This window comes from Macaca nemestrina, chromosome 10, assembly GCF_043159975.1.
Source record: "Macaca nemestrina isolate mMacNem1 chromosome 10, mMacNem.hap1, whole genome shotgun sequence".
Classification (NCBI taxonomy): Eukaryota; Metazoa; Chordata; class Mammalia; order Primates; family Cercopithecidae; genus Macaca; species Macaca nemestrina.
In genome coordinates, this window is record NC_092134.1 from 38,233,637 (window position 1) to 38,246,722 (window position 13,086).

The 13,086-nt window shown below is 43.7% G+C and overlaps 1 long non-coding RNA gene across 1 annotated transcript in view; it reads left to right on the forward strand.

The window, feature by feature from the left end:
- LOC105483688 (uncharacterized) overlaps positions 1–8,614 on the forward strand; it is a 55,113-nt gene extending 46,499 nt beyond the window's left edge. Inside the window, exon 4 of the long non-coding RNA XR_011608959.1 lies at positions 5,589–8,614. This is a non-coding gene — a long non-coding RNA (uncharacterized lncRNA). The remainder of the gene's footprint in view (positions 1–5,588) is intronic.
- Positions 8,615–13,086: the final 4,472 nt, after the last annotated feature.

Sequence of the window (13,086 nt, forward strand, 5' to 3'; positions counted from 1 at the left end):
CCTTGGGTTGATTCTCTAACTGCTGAATGAAGCTCAAGTGACGGTTATTTGAAAACTTTTCAAAACCTTGTAAACCAGGTGTTTCTCAATAGCCCCTTGATGAAATGTGCCTTTGGGTATCATTTGTAGAGTAGCAGGCAGTCTGGGGCATGTCCTGTTACTTTTTTTTTGAGACGGAGTCTCACTCTGTCGCCCAGCCCGGAGTGCAGTGGCGCAGTCTCGGCTCACTGCAACCTCCGCCTCCCGGGTTCAAATGATTCTCCGGCTTCAGCCTCCCAAGTAGCTGGGATTAAAGGCGGTTGTCATCAGGCCCAGCTAATTTTTTTTTGTATTTTTAGTAGAGTCGGGGTTTCACCATGTTGGCAGGGCTGCTCTCAAACTCCTGACATCAGGTGATCTGCCCACCTTGGCCTCCCAAAGTGCTGAGATTACAGGAGTGAGGCACCGTGCTTGGCCTTTTTTTTTTTTTTTTTTTTTTTTTTTTGTGAGATAGGGTCTCACTCTGTCACCCATGCTGGTGTGCAGTGGCACAATCACAGCTCATTGCAGTCTTGACCTCCCTGGGCTCAGGTGATCCTCCCACCTCAGCCTCCCAGGTACCTGGGATCTGTTCATCCACTGAACAGTTTGGGCTTCTTTGGCAATGCTCTGCTGTCCTCAGGGTGCAGTCAGTGCTGTGGCGTCAGCAGCCTTTATCATCCTCAGTGGTCCTGGCCAGAGACACTGAAGAAATGGTCTAGCTCTAGGGCTGGAGACCTGCTTCTATGGCTGAGCGTGGTGGCTCATGCCTGTAATTGCTGGCTGAGCATGGTGGCTCATGTCTGTAATTGTAACACTTGGGGAGGCTGAGGCGTGAGGATCGCTTGAGCTCAGGAGATTGAGGCCAGCCTGGACAACATGGTGATACCCATCTCTAAAACAAATAGAAAAAATTATTGTATTTTTTGGAGGAATTATGTGGCAGGCACTCTTTTTTTTTTTTTTTTTTAAGATGGAGTCTCGCTCTGTCACGCAGGCTGGAGTGCAGTGGCACAATCTCGGCTCACTGCAACCTCTGCCTCCCCAGTTGAAGTGATTCTCTTGCCTTAGCCTCCTGAGTATCTGGGACTACAAGTGTGCACCACCACACCCAGCTAATTTTTGTAGTTTTAGTAGAGATGGGGTTTCACCATGTTAGCCAGGCTGGTCTTGAACTCCTGACCTCAGGCAATCCACCCACCTCGGCCTCCCAAAGTGCTGGGATTACAGGCGTGAGCCACCACATCTGACTGTGCCAGGCACTCTTAAGACTGAGAAAGTGTTAGAGGATAACCTTTTCTCTCTTGAGAGAGTAAATATTTTGAAGGGTGCTGGTAGAACAGTTTTCTCTCTAAGAGTAAAAGAGATAAAGATTATTAGATGAAGCTTATGAAATCAGTTGGGGTGTGCAAGCCTGAATTCCCATAATTGAAGGCGTTAGGAGCAGGAGTCTTAAATATGTAGAAACCTTTTCTGTTTTGTTCTGTTTTCTTGTTTTTGAGACAGGGTCTCACTCTGCCTACCAGGCTAGAGTGCAGTGGTGTGATCTCGGCTCACTGCAGCCTTGACCTTTTCAGCCCAAGTGATCCTCCTGTCTCAGCCTCCTGAGTAGCTGGGACTATAGGTACATGCCACCACACCTAGCTCTTTTTTGTTGAGATGGGGTTTTGCCATGTTGCCCAGGCTGGTCCCGAACTCCTAAGCTCAAGCGATCTGCCCACCTCAGCCTACCAAAGTGCTGGGATTACAGGCTTGAGCCACCAGGTTGGCCTAAATATGTGGAAACCTTTTATGGCAATGGTGAAGAATGTGGGTGTTGCAGTCACCCAGTCTTGCAAGTTCTTCCACTTACCAACTGGTTATTTAGTATCTCCAAGCCTCAGTTTCTTCCCATATATAACGGGGATAGGTACCACTTCAGAGGGTGGGAACTAGATGAGATAATTGCATGCGCGGAGTCGGGTACTGTGCTGGTTTTCCATGGCTCATGTGCCAGAAGGGAAGGAAGTGAAAGTCTCAGCCCAAGCTGAGATGGGGTGATGATAGAAGGCTTTGTATGAGGGGCCGTATTGCTCAGATCTCTGTCTGTGCCAGTTAAGGTCCCTGTGGCCTTGGCTGAGGCTGGCCCACCAAGTGCCATGGTTCAGTGGTTTTCCAAGCCAGAGCAGGTAGTGCCCTGCCCTGGTTGGTTTTTCAGCGAGGCCCGAATGATCATAGAAGTTGTTCTGTGGTCTGCCAAAATGAAGACTTCTCTTCTCTGAGGCAGTTCGTACTGTGATTCTTTTTGATTTCACATAATAGAAATTGTAGGATCCCGGGAGGCAGAGACCAGCCAGAAGAGTTTTGCACTTCCCTGATCTCCTATCTTATCAGATGCACCATCCAAGTAGTACTCCTCCAGCTCCTGTCTTCAACCAAAATAATGGCTTCTTTAGTTGTGCAAACCATCCTCACCCCTGGGGTGGTGTCTCCCACTTGGTGTCGATGGCAGACACCAGAGTTGTTGCTCAGAACCCAAGCAAACCTTTGCAAGCACAACGAAGTGACCCCGCCAAGCAAGGAAGGCTGGCTAACTGCTTTTATTCGTTCCCTAAGAGCAGAAATCAAGGACTAATAGTGACATCTAATTTCAACTCTCCTACCTGGACACAGTTTCTTCCCATTCCTTAATAGAAACAAGAAAAATAGGCAAGAGTGATTTCTATTTTATTTGTGCAGGGGATGGAGTCTTGCTCTTGTTGCCCAGGCTGGAGTGCGATGGTGTGATCTTGGCTCACTGCAACTTCTGCCTCCTGGGTTCAAGCGATTCTCCTGCCTCAGCCTCCCGAATACCTGGGATTACAGGCACGCACCACCATGCCCGACTAATTTTTGTATTTTTAGTATAAATGGGGTTTCACCATGTTGGCCAGGTTGGTCTCAAACTCCTGACCTCAAGTGATCCACCCGCCTTGGCCTCCCAAAGTGCTGGGATTACAGGCATGAGCCACCGCCCCCATCCAAGAGTGATTTCGAAACAAATAGTGATTTTAAGCAGAGAGTTTGTGTACCTATGTTATTTCTCCTTGTTGCCCATAGGTAGCCTGTCTCTGGGAAGGGGACCTTAGATCTTTGTATGTCATTTAAAAACAATAGATTTTGGTTTCAATCTGTTAGTTTCTCCTATTTTTCATGAGTTATGCTTTCTGGATATTTTTCTCTCTGGCTGCTTTCAAGATCTTGTTTTTACCATTTTCAATACAATGTGCAAATATAGATTTTTTTTCTGTATGTTTTGCTTAGGATTCACTGTGATTTCTAAATCTAAGGATTCATATCTTTCACGAACTCTGGAAGATTCTCAGCCAGACTGTTTATCCTATACTGTTTCCTACAGTCTGGATTTTGTTGATTGCATCTTCTATGGTGTTGTTTAATATGTTCCTCTGTCCCTTATAGTTCCTATAATTTGGTAGTTAAATCTAGAGGCTTGATCTGACTCAGTTTGATTTTTTTGCAATAATATGTTACAGGGTTTATTGTGAACTTCACCAGGAAGCACATGATGTCTCTCTTTATGTGTTCCTAGCAGCCACTGGAGATCACTGTCTAGATCCTTCATTTCATTAGGATTTGGCTAGTGGTGATATTCCAATCTTTTAATATTCTTTTCTTTTGGGATAGAGTCTTCATGTGGGTTTGCTGTATCAAAGGGTAAATGCATGTATAATTTTGCCTGATATTGCCAAATTATCCTTTATAGGAGTTATACTATTTTGCATTCCTACCAATAATGTATAAGAATGCCTATTAGCCCTTGGAATGACCAACAGAGCGAGTATGTTATCCAATATTATATTTCTGCATATCTGATGATTGAGAAATGGTGTCTTAGTGTGGTTTTCATCTGCATTTATCTTATTATAACTGGAGTTCCTTTGTCTCCTTCATAGTTCTGATATTTGTCCTTCAGAAGCTGGTAGCATATTCTTAAAAGAGATTAAAGATAGAGCGTAAGGGTACAGGAGAATCCAATGGAATAGGGGATGACAGCTTAGATGGCTAAGCCACCTAATACTATTAGGAGGAGAAAGCAGGTCTCTAACTACCAAGACAATCAGATTTACTCATTCCCAATTGTCATTTAGACTCAGCATTATCAGTTTTTTCCCTTGACCTTTACATGTAATGTTAAATAATCCAACATGTTATTGTGTGTTATGCAGGGCTCTCAGAAAGGTATAGAAAGGCTGCTTCCCAGGATGGAGCAGTTGTCTCAGGCTCCAGCTGCAAGTGCAGTCATGGATGGGGACTGCCTGCAGGGAGCAGCAAACCCTTCCAGCCACATGCTGAGAGCCCACAGCAGCATATCTGCTTAGCAGGAGTATGATTGCTTTGTTTCCAACCGGACTAGAGATGTCACAGGAAGTTTCTTTTTAATAATCCTCAGCACAAAAGTCTTCTTTAGAATAGTCTCAACATTCTGGAGATGTGTTCAAGGTTGATAGAATTTGGCACCAACGAGAGGTCATATCAGCAAGATCCCAAAACTTCCAGGAAATCTTCTGTTGATGGAGACATCCAGGGTTGATCCCATGAAGATATGATTTCTAAATTCCAAACTAAATGATATTGTTGCTGGCATTGGTCAAGGGCAACTGCGAGAGTAAAATTATTATATCATTATTATCAATAAATATTTATCGAGAACTTACTATGCACAGGGTGCATGGGTATCTATGCAGCCCATTGATTATCTTATTTTTTATTTTTGGGACAGAGTTTCACTCTTGCTGCCCAGGCTGGAGTTCAATGGCTTGATCTGATCTTGGCTCACTGCAACCTCCACCTCCCAGGTTCAAGTGATTCTCCTGCCTCAGCCTCCCAAATATCTGGGATTACAGGCATGTGCCACCACACCCAGCTAATTTTGTAGTTTTAGTAGAGATGGGGTTTTACTATGTTGGTCAGGCTGGTTTTGAACTCCTGACCTTAGTTGATCAACTCGCCTTGGCCTCCCAAAGTGATGGGATTACAGGCATGAGCCACCACGCCTGGCTGATGATCTGATTGATAATAGAAAGATGATGAGAGATGATGGTGAGAGAGATTTTTAAGGAACATTGAGTTCCCTTTAGCAGGAAGGTATTAGGTATTATATTATTTCAGGTATTATATATAATACATATATACATGTAATACATATACTATATAATATAATATATTAGGTAATTATAAATAATCTAGAGATGATTTAAAGTATATGGGAAGATATGCATAGGTCATATGCAAATACTAAGTCATTTTATATCAGAACTTGGGCATTTTAGTGTATGTAAGAGGTTCTGGAACCAATCCCTCTTAAGATACCAAGGGACAACCATATAGAACTTCACATGCAGAATGGTTACACATACGCCTTCCTGTTTTCCTCTTTATAGATTCTATAATTAGGGCAGACCACCTGGTTAGTTCATTGATCACTAACCACCTTAGAGTTCCTCGTAGAGGGTTTCTCCTTCTTAGCTGTGATTAATATCCAAGTTTTGATGCATACTGAAAAAGTGTACTAGCTTGTCTTTTTCTTCTAGGTTTTGCTTCCCATGGAATGGCTTTACTGTTCAAATTCAGATGCACTAGGCAAGTTCAGAAGACAAGAGTGAAGATGAGAAGCCAACAGCCTCACACTGAGGGCAGTTCTTTCTCCAGCTCTCCATTGCACAAGCAAGCTTAGTATTCATCAATATGACATGGTCTGGAAGTTTTCCTGTGTATTCATCAACTTGGGTTACCAAACAGAGTACAAAAGACTTAGTGGCTTTAGCAACAGAAATTTACTTTCTCAGAGTTCTGGGGACTGGATCCGGGTGTGGCATGGTCGGGTTCTGACAGCCTCTCTTCCTGACAGCTGCCTTCCCACCATGTGCTCGCATGACCTTTCCTCGGGACTCACATGCAGAGAGAGAGCTCCAGTATCTCTTATTTTTCACGGGCACAAGTTCTGTCGGATTAGGGCTTTGCCCTTATGACCTCATTTAACGTTAGTGCTCTTTAAAGCTCCTATCTCCAGTATAGTCACATGTGGGATTAGGGCTTCAACATATGAATTTAGGGAGAAGGAAGACAACTCAGTCCCTAGCATCCTGGGATCTAGATACTGGAGGATACAGTCCATGTCTGACAAAAATCTCAGGGTTCTAGAAAACATTTCATGCTTGAAAATGGTTGCCAGAAATATCTGAAATTCTGAGTAAGTGGAATTTAAAGGGAAAGACTTTATCTTTAGATTCTAAGCTCCAGGAGGGCAGGGACTGTGCCTCAGAATTTCAGCACAGAGCACAGCAGCAGGCCCTGATAAACATGAATTCAGTAAACGCACCACTTCCTGAAGATAGAAGATTAGTAGTTTGTGGGACTGTTACTGTATCTCCTTCACTTGGCCCCTGTTAGGAACCCAGAGGGAGGGTAAGAGGGCTCCTGTCACCACTGAAGATTGACTAGCCTGGAATTTTCCAGAGGTTTCCAGAATTTTCCCAGTTTCCTGCCACCCCTTCCCTATTCTGGTTCTGCTTCTGAGGACATAGCTGCCAGCTTTCGGCTCTGATGCTCTGTTTGCACTGTCCTGAGAGAAATAAAATTTTCCACTCAGGATCTAGTAAAATAAAAACATTTTAAACAAAATATAGTATATATACACATGCACACAAGAACAGTTAGTTTAAAAGCAGCCTAGAAAAACCTCTTGTTCTCATGTCATTTAGGATTTCTGCCATAGCGGGTAATTTTTTTAAACAGTTTTGCTCTGGGGCTCATCTGCTTTTTCTCTTTTCTAAGTTTTAAATTTCAGATCCAGTTGTAGTTTGCTGCTGAGTTAAAGCCTCTGTAATTATTTCTTTAAATTTTTAAGCAGAGGACCAGGTGCGATCGTTTGAGAACAGCACACGCTGTCACGTGTTGTAATGTGGCTTACTCTGGAGGGGCTGTTTATCAGTCCTGCCTCCGCTATCTACCAACTCTGTGGCTCTGGACCAATTCATCTTTCTTAGCCTCCTAAAGATGTAGGATATGTGAAATCATGTGTGGAAAGTACCTCTCGTGCACGGTCTGTCCATAGTAAACGCTCTGAAATAATAACTGTTATAAATATCCTTCCCTTTTGCAAATTACTCAGTGTTCTGAATACAGAGGTCTAAAACTCAAATGTCTTCAGGGGCCAGGAAAATAATTCAAATACGTAAAGCTACATGGTGTAGGACAGGCAACAGGGAATGGAAGAAACTGTGATGAATAGGGGAGTGCATACTGTGCTAAAAGAAAACCTAGGCCGGGTGCGCTGGCTCACGCCTATAATCCCAGCACTTTGGGAGGCTGAGGCAGGTGAATCACCTGAGGTCAGGAGTTCCAGACCAACCTGGCCAACATGGCAAAACCCTGTCTCTAGTAAAAATACAAAAAGTTAGCTGGGCATGGTAGCAGGTGCCTGTAATCCCAGCTACTCAGGAGGCTGAGGCAGGAGAATCGCTTGAACTCGGAGGCAGTTGTGGTGAGCTGAGATCGCGCCATTGCACTCCAGCCTGGACAACAAGAGCAAAACTCCATCTCAAAAAAAAAAATAATAATAATAAATAAATAAAAGAAAATCTAGCTCAAACATTATACATAGAAAAGGAAGGAAGGGAGAGAGGGAGCAAAGGAGGAAAGAAGACAACACTGTACATAGCTTCTACCTCGAGTTGGCCCTAGAGCCACCAGTTTGCACCCCCTACTCTGATTTTGGGCCAGGTGTGGTGGCTCATGCCTGTAATCCCAGCACTTTGGGAGGCCAAGGTGGGAGGATCACTTGAACCCAGGAGGTTGAGACCAGCTTGGGCAATATAGTAAGGCCCTATTTCTAACTGAAAAAAAAAAAAAAAAAAAAGGAGAATATATGTCAAGGAACTGAATGAGCTGTGTTTGGGAAATAAATCCCAGGTCTTAACCCTCAGCTTTCAATTACTAGTGACAAAAAAAACTCCCTATTGAATTTCTAACCAAAGAGGAGTTAGGTCACTCCAAGTACTTCAGGGTACAGGATTCATCTACCCCAATACCGGTGTGAATGAGACCCTCAATAATTTTCAATAATTTATTAACAATGACAACAACATGGGCTGGGCGCGGTGGCTCAAGCCTGTAATCCCAGCACTTTGGGAGGCCGAGATGGGTGGATCACGAGGTCAGGAGATCGAGACCATTCTGGCTAACATGGTGAAACCCTGTCTCTACTAAAAAATACAAAAAACTAGCCCGGTGAGGTGGCGGGCGCCTGTAGTCCCAGCTACTCGGGAGGCTGAGGCAGGAGAATGGTGTAAACCTGGGAGGCGGAGCTTGCAGTGAGCTGAGATCCGGCCACTGCACTCCAGCCTGGGCAACAGAGCAAGACTCCATCTCAAAAAAAGAAAACAATGACAACAACATAACACCAACTCTGTCTTTATTTATTATTGTTTATTCTCAAGATGAGGCTGGATTTTGAGACAGGCATTTCCTGGTAATTGAACAGCATGATATTGGTTTTAAAGGTGAGACTGTGAGTTGTTTCGTTAGAGACTGTCTGGGGACAAGCCTGGAACACTCTATGGGGTACAGATGGTGTTTACTAATATTATTTGTAATCCATAAACATTTATATATATTCTTCAAAGAAGCTGTGTTCAGGTTTTTCTTATGCAAAAGCCTAATAAGGAGAACACAGTGCCATATGATTAGAAGGAGATGATAAAGTATTCACCTTTCTTTCCAAAATCTCTTTCCTATAGCACCTAAAATTGCCATGTTATTTAGACTTTTGAGATGAGGACATTGGACACTCTTCTAAAACATAACCTCCCAGGCAATCTGGGAAGAGATAGCGATGGTACATTGAGCTGTTATCTTGAACTTATACCATTCTCCAATTAGTTTATTAAATTCCAGTAACCAAGCTGCTGATCAAAGGAAGGCAACAAGAAAGAAGTAATTTTTTTTTTGACATAGGGTCTCACACTGTTGTCCAGGCAGAAGTGCAGTGGTGCAATCATAGCTCATGGTAACCTCAAACTCCTGGGGTCAAGAGATCCTCCTGTCTTAGCCTCCCAAGGAGCTAAGACTACAGATGCTTGCCACCACGCCTGGCTATTTTTAATTTTTTTTTTGTAGAGATGGGGTCTTGCTATGTTGCCCAGGTTGGTCTCAAACTCCTGGCATCAAGTGATTCTCCCTCCTCAGCCTCCAAAAGTGTTGGGATAACAGGTATGAGTCACTGCATCTAGCCCCCCAAAAGTAATTTTTGATGAAGGGAAGAAGCTAAGGAGGACCCATACATGAAGCCACACATTCATTCACTCATTCATTCCTTTATTCATTAATTCTAGCAACATTTATTGAGCACCTACTCTGTGCCATGATTTGGAACAGAGTACAAAGACTAGTGGAGGAGGCGTAATTCCAGGGCAGTGGTAGTGCTAGGGTAGAGGTATGTGGAAGGTAGGATGGACTACATTCAAAGGGCACCCTCCTCAGACTGGACAGGGTGGCTTGGGAAGGGAGGGCAGTTGTAAGGATAGCTTCCCGGAAGAAGTGGCACTGGGCTGAGTCCTGAACAACCCACAGAATTTACAAGGAGGGACGTTGCTTGTTGCAAAAATTAAGGCTCTGTGCTCAGATCTTTCCAGTTCAAAATTTTAATCAATTACCTGGATAAATATATAAAAAGGCACATTTATCATTGGCAGATGATGACACAAGGTTAAGAGAGACAGGGGTTACTTTGGACAGTGGCACAATCAGGGCTCAGGAAAATCTCGGCAGGGTAGAGGAATGGGCAAACCAACAAAATAAAGCTGACTAGAGGTAAATGAAAGGACTTGCACTGTGTTAAAACAACAACGGTCAACTGCAAACACTAGGCAGTAGGTGAGAGGTAGAAAAGTAACACATTCATGTTACATTTTAGTTCAGAAGTTGACAAACTATGGCTCAGCCAAATTCAGGCAGTTGCCTATTTTGTAAATAAAGTTTTACATTTTGTCTGTGGCTGCATTTGTGGGACAACAGCAGGGTTGAGTAGTTGCAGTAGAGACCATATGAACAGCAAAGCCTAAAATATTTACTATCTGCCCCTTTACAGAAGAGTTTACTCACTCTTCTTGTAGCCAACTGCAAGTTCACTTTGAGCCAAGAGTAGGATAAGTGCACTAAAAGAAGCCAATTCCCTCTTAGGGTCACTTAATAAAAATATAGACTCTTAAAACTGTTCATGAATGAATACGTGAATGAATAAACAACCACGCAGGGGAGAGGGTGGCACATCTTGGTCTTCGTGGACCACAGCCCACCTGAGTGCTGGGCTCAGTTCTGGGGATAAACGGTCATGTGTTGCTTAACAAGTGGGACATGTTCTGAGAAATGTGTCATGAGGCCATTTCATCATTGTGCCAACATCATAGAGGGCACTTACATAAACCTACCTAGATGGTATCACCTACTACCCACCTAGGCTATATGGTATAGCCTGTTGCTCTAGGTTGCAAACTTGTACAGCATGTTACTGTACTGAATACATAGGCAATTGTACACAATGGTATTTGTGTATCTAAACATAGAAAAGGCACAGCAAAAATGCAGTCTTATAATCTTATGAGACCACTGTGTATAAGCAGTCTGTGGTTGACCAAAATGTCGTTACGCAGCACATGACTGTAATTAAAGAGGAACACTGGCGGGGCGCCTGTAATCCCAGCACTTTGTGAGGTGTAGTCGGGCAGATTACTCAGATTACTTGAGCCCAGGATTTTGAGACCAGCCTGGGCAACATGGCAAAACCCAATCTCTACCAAAAATACAAAAATTAGCCAGGCATGGTGGTGTGCACCTGCAGTCCCAGCTACTCGGGAGGCTGAGGTGGGAGGATGGCTTGAGCCCAGGAAGGTCGAGGCTACAGTGAGTTGTGATTGTGCCATTTCACTCCAGCCTGGGCAGCAGAGCAAGACCCTGTATCAAAAAAAAAAAAAAAAGAAAATGAAAATGAAAAAATAAATAAATAAATACGGAAGAACACTGGCAACTGGAGCTACTCAAAGGAGAGGGGTGAGCTGTGTTGGGAATTACTGATTGAGGAACAAGTGAAGAAAATAGGGATGTGTAGCCTGAAGAAGCAAATGCTGAGAGGCGATCCACAGCATGAACATCATGATAAAATGGACTAAGTCTTAGGGACCAAGCTCTAAATATGTTACCTCATTCGATCCTCAACAACCCTGGGAGATTGGCAGTGTTGGGATACCCATTTTGCAAACGAGGAATCTGAGGCATAGAAAAATTACGTTGCCCGGGATCACATAGCCAATGAATGGCGAAGCTGAGGCTCAGTCCATGCAAGCTGTCCCTAGGGTCCTCGTGCGTACCCTTTGTGGCCTCCATCATTGAAAAGGATGCGAATCACCTTGTTATCTCTGATTCCAACAGGCAGAGAAAACAGGGAAACAGACTCTAGCTTAATGCAAAGAAGACCTTTCAAATGTCCAGAGATGTAACATGTTTTAGCAGGGAGGAAACCTTCTCATTAGGGTGTGTTCAAGATGATGTGGCCGAGATTTCAGACAGAGGATTCCTGAATGGATAAGAGCAGCTGGCCTCCAAGATTCCTTCCCCTTCCATCAGGGTTGATTCTATCAGGGTCTGAGATTTGGGGCACTCACTAAGATGGTTGATGTAGGTCAGTAAGAGGCAGCAGTGGGACAAGACCTGGGAGGGAGGCACTTTTATTTTTTTCTTTTTTGAGACAGGGTTTTGCTCTGCTGCCAAGGCTGGAGTGTGGTGGTGTGATCATAGCTCACCACAACCTCCACTGCCCGGATTCAATCTGTCTTTCCTCCTCAGCCTCCCGAGTAGCTGGGAGCATGCGATCACACCCAGCTAATTTTTCATATTTTTTGTAGAGATGGCATTTTTGCCTTGTTGTCTAGGCTGGCCTTGAATTTTTGGACTCCAGCAATCCACCCACCTCAGCCTCCCAAAGTCCTGGGTTTACAGGTGTGAGTTATCAAGCCCAGCTGGGAGCCACTTTTCTAAGTATTACTTTACATGTGTTAACTCATTTCATCTTCAAAACAGCTGTATGATACCATGAATGTCGTCATTCCCATTTATAGATGCAAAAACTGAGGCATGTAGTAGCTATCTAATTTAACCAGAGTCACACAGCTAGTAAGGATTAGAGCCAGGATTTGCTTTTAGGCAGTCTGACTCCAAAACCTGTGCTCTTAACCACTACCATACAAAAATCTATTAAGAGGGGATCTGTAACTTGAAAAAGCACCTTTTATTTTTCCCTTGCCTTCCCACCAAGGTTTTTGATACATTCCCTTCCTGCATTGAAAATCGCTACATTATTAGAAGTTAATGGTAGCAGTTGCCAATATAACATTCTCATTTTGTCAGACGATAATTTATAGGGCCTGTTTTTCTTGCTCTGAGGTAGGGGTTCCCAAATGCCCCATAAACTCCTACAGACTAATCAAGTTGACTTGACTGTGTTCAGTCTCTCGAAGTCATAACTGAAAGTATAAACAATAATGTCCTACTCACAATGTATGTCTGATTCATGTTTAAGTACTACTTCTGCTTTGGGAACCACTGGGTTTGTATACCTCTTTACAGAGGCAAGGCTGAGCTGTTGCCCAGGCTGAGTGCAGTGGCATGATCACAGCTCACTGCAGCCTCAACCTCCCAGGCTCAAGCCATCCTCCCATCTCAGCCTTCCAAGTAGCTAGGACTACAGGTGCGTGCCACCACAGCTAGCTAATGTTTTATTTTTTGCAGAAATAGTGTCTCAATTTGTTGCCCAGGCTAGTCTCAAATTCTTGGGCTCAAGCAATCCTCTGCCTTGGCCTCCCAAAGTGCTGGAACTATAGGCACAAACCACCGCACCCAGCCGGTTTCTGCATGTTAATTTTCCTGATGGTTAAGGTGGAATTTGGTTATAGCAGGGACTACAGTTGACACACAGTAGGTGCTTAATACGTATTTACTTAATAAATGTGGTCAATTGGAATTTATTGACTTTGGGGG